The sequence below is a fragment of the Miscanthus floridulus genome, chromosome 18 (genome assembly GCF_019320115.1).
Source record: "Miscanthus floridulus cultivar M001 chromosome 18, ASM1932011v1, whole genome shotgun sequence".
NCBI classification, from domain to species: Eukaryota; Viridiplantae; Streptophyta; class Magnoliopsida; order Poales; family Poaceae; genus Miscanthus; species Miscanthus floridulus.
The window spans coordinates 65,680,330-65,684,573 of record NC_089597.1 but is presented as its reverse complement, the minus strand read 5'-3'; the positions used below and the strand labels follow the sequence as shown (position 1 = coordinate 65,684,573).

Here is a 4,244-nt window from a genome sequence, read left to right as displayed (position 1 = left end):
ATATTAGCAACCGCGCAATGGTTGCTTTGTGCCTCAGTTTGGTAAACCAGACACGTATCAGTATACGTATTTGGAATGCTGGTTGAACTGCTTAATGATCTCGCTATAGTGGTTGAAGCATGCTGTGTGAAAGGAATGCTTTATGTCAATTGCTTATGCAGTGTAAATGAACCTATAACAAGTACTAGTTGTAGTTGAATGGAATTGTCATGTACATAACAGACAGTATGCATAGTGTAGTACTAACCCCGGTGGACAAAGCCTATGTGTCCGCTGATGCACAAGTTTATAACAACTGAGCAAACTTACATGTTCAGAATACAAGGCTAGAAATCCAAAGCAAAGTGCAGCTTTAGAATACATGTTTTCCCAAAGATTATACATGAAATCTCCTACAAGTCATCGTCACCTCCAGATATGTGATCTCTGCCACCACAGTTACTGTCATCACTGCAATACTGGTTTCCAGTATCATCTTCATCCTCATCTTCATCCTCTCTACCTTCAAGTATGCCACCTGCTTCCCTCTTCTCTCTTAGAAGGTCTTCTAACTTGGCTTCAATGACAGTGCCTTCTCCATCATGACTAGCTTCATGCATAACCTGATCACCATCACCCAGCAGGACTTCATGCTCGTTGTCAAAACAGTGATCATCATGGTGCACTTCAGACTCTATTTCATTCACGTCATACATATCCCTATGTTCGAACTTCTGCATGACCCACCAATCTTTGCCTAAGGATGTGTCCTGTAGATAAAAAAATCTTCCTTGCCTATGTCGCAAGAATGAAACACTACTAGGATCCAGCCCTATCGTGACGCCTATATTGGGTTGCAATATGGCTATTTTGGTTGCAATAATTGCATCTATGTATGGTCGTTGACAAGTGGTTGCATTTGGAACGGTGCAATAGGTTCTTGCATCCTTTTGGATGTGGTGTTGCAATATGGTGGTTTTGCAATGCACATAAAAAACTAACGCAACCACGATTTGGTTACAAGCACGGGTATTGTGACCAACTAAATGGTTGCGTGAGTTACTGTTGCGACAAAACATGTGGATGTAATATGACAGTATTGCCACGAACGAACTTGTCGCAACATGGCTTTATTGCTACTCCATTGTTACGTGGGAATATGGTCATATTACCATGCAATGTGCTCCATTGCATCAAAGAAATGTTGCAACGTAACAAATTTGGTGGCTAGAATCACAACTGCCACGCTCATTTGCTAGTGGCAATAAAAGGTAATGCAACGAATCATTGTTTGGGGTAATAGATGGAAGATGCTACGAATCATTATCAGTGGTAATAGATGGAAGATGCAACAAATCATTATTGGTGGTAGACATGTCCTATAGCAACAGATAAAGTTTGTGGCAATAATGTATATTGCAACAACAAAGAGTGGTTGCATAGTAGTTTATTGCAACAAGGGCATTTTAGCCAATGCTTTTTTTTGTAGCTAGATATTTAATTGTTGTTGCAAAATAATTGCATCATGAGTATAGATTTCATCATCACATAAAAATTTGAGCCTTCATTAACTTCAAACATATGTCTCAACCAAAGTAATAACATAATGACCAAAATATTGCTAAAGTAAACATGACCACACCAGAATAAAAACATCATCTCTGACTACAAGTTTGCAACTATGTTTAGCATAATAAAATAGAACTAAATATGAGTTCTCTTATTAATTTCTTCAAGGTCCATCAGCATCAGCATTCACCAATAAATCTTTCTCTAATTTTTCTAGCTATCCATCACCAACATTCAAGCATAAAGCTTTCTCTAATTATTCAGGTCGTCCATGTTTTCCTGTAATTTATGAATAGGCATACAATTAGATACCCTTCTGATTGCTATGAGAACAAGCTCTATCAGTCTATCATATGGGAATAAAATTACTCATACAATTGGAAGTGGAAAATCAGTGTTTATACTATTTAGACTGTAGAAATGTGCAGAAACTCAATAAAGACTGAATGTGAGATCTACACTTCAAAGGTCCCTTAAGATATGAACAAACACAAAGTCTAAAAAGCCATTGAATTTATGGGATTTGGATGGTTCATGGCCAAAAAGAGATCTGGAAAATACTATGGACCGCTAGTAATACCACACTAGATAGAGTGTAGCTTACCTAGTTCCTTTGAACGGCTAGCATCAAAGTAACCTCTGGTTCGAGTTCTTCTATAGCTTTCTCAAGAAATCCTGAGCCCTTGTGTAAGATCCTTTCAATGCCTTACTTCAAATCTCCTTGAAGCGCTTCTCAGTGGCCGTTCTAGCATCTACAGATTAATGCCAAAAGTCAGGGAGCAGGAAAAATATTAAAAGTGCATTGTGGTTACATGTCTAACATTAGATATTAGTTCTTACGACAGCCAAATGATGTGCAAGTAATATGCAAGGCACGATCTGGTATTACATTTAAATTCAGCTCTGAAACCTTCCGAGAAATAGAATTACTTCTCTTTGTGATTTCCAGAATGTAGTGTATCTGTCACTTATCAGGCCAGCAGTTCTATTTTCTTGATTTTGACCAAAACGTGTGCCATAAAAAATGTAGCCCCATATTAAGCTAAGGTAATTTCAAAACCATTTAGGTAGACAATTAAAGTATATCTGCAATGATGAACCATCTATTTGTCGTGTTATTATCTAGTAACAATGAAAGCTTCAAAACCAAACCATTCAGACTTTGCGTTAATCACTAATCAGTGAGGATGCTACCCGTTACTTCATGAGAGAGCCTGAACAACTCAAGGAAGCTACTGCACTTCTGAAACTAGATGGCATTTCTACAATCTACATACAAAACTTAGGCTAAACATGAGAGCAGATAGCTAACCATTCCCTCTGCTTATATCCTTCAATTGCAGGAAAATAAGAACGCTACAGACAGCAGGACAGCATCATGAACGGGAGGAGTACGAACCACTTCTCTACGGCACTTCTGCAATGCTTGTCGACGACCAGATTTGGCAGCTGGCGGAGGTAGCGTCAGGACCAACTATGCAACTAGCAGGAGTGGCCTCCTTCTCGGAGCATAAATCAAGTGGCAGTGGCTCTCCCTTCCAAGAGCGTAGAGAGGACACGGAGTGCCACCGCCACTGCGATGAGCCCCACCCTCCCAATCATCGCCCCTCGAACATCACACAACTACACAAGTAAAAAAAACCAAATCGTGTTTAAGAAGACAGTAGATCGAGAGAGAGAAAATGGAGATCGAGAGGGGTGGAAGAGAATCAGACGGAATCGACCGAGAAGACGGGGTGTCGGGAGGTGGTCGAGTGCTTTCACACGCGAAAGCCGTTGGGGACGCGCGCGAGGCGAGTTCGGGCGGCCGGATGCCCGGATCCATGCGCCCCTCCTCAGAGATGCGGTTGTAATCGACGGATCCATGCACCGGACAGACATTGATCCGCATCCTAGAAGTTGAGCTGCTAGTCGCCATTGCAGCCACGCCTCGGGGAGCCCGCAGGGGTCACCTACGCCGCCATTCCATGGGAAGCCTGGACCAACGGCGCCGCTGCCACTCTTGCCGCTCGAGGCACCGCCTTGCCATGGATTGAGATCTGGTGATAGGAGCGAGATCGGAGAGAGGCACCTGGAGAAGTGAAGAGAAAGAGAGAGAGGCATCTCCACTCGAGTGATCGGTGGCGCGACTGTGCTCGGAAGAGATGCCGTTAGGGATGAGGTGCTTGTGGATGCTGGCCGGGTCATCTCCTCACTCGTAACTCCTAACAGTGATGTGGAGTAGCTCTAGGGTGGTGCGGTGGGGGCGGATCCGGCGAGGTGCGGTGGCGGTGGCGGCGGCAGGGGTCTAGTCATGCGGTGGCGGCGTCAATGTGATGCGAGATAGAGAGGAACGATTTGGATTTGTTCTGGAGTGCGTTTTGTTTGTTTTAGAGAGAGAGAGAGGAAGGTCAATCGTGCGGGCCATCCGACCAAGACAGAGCGCGTGAAATTTGGATTTTGGTGGGCGCGAGTTAGGCCCCCCAATTATTTACTAGATGGTTAATTTCTTTTTCTAAATCAATTCTTATTGTGGTAATTCGATTTCTTTCTCTAAATTTCTGAAAATATGGGTGAGTTGTACATTTGCAATTAGAATTTTAAATGACCATGAAAATCACCCGTATGCTTGTTCTTGAAATTTCTCCAGAATAAAATGCTATAAACAATAATAAAATAGGCAAAATACATTTAAACAAATAGGAAACACAACACGA

General features: G+C 42.4%; 1 long non-coding RNA gene across 1 annotated transcript; it reads right to left on the bottom strand.

Annotated features, from left to right (window-relative positions):
• Positions 1-276: 276 nt before the first annotated feature.
• On the bottom strand, positions 277-3,890 carry LOC136521820 (uncharacterized). Its single transcript, XR_010775682.1, has 3 exons — positions 2,948-3,890; positions 2,153-2,300; positions 277-1,827 (listed from the first exon to the last, which is right to left on the bottom strand). It is a non-coding gene; the product is annotated as an uncharacterized lncRNA (long non-coding RNA).
• Positions 3,891-4,244: the final 354 nt, after the last annotated feature.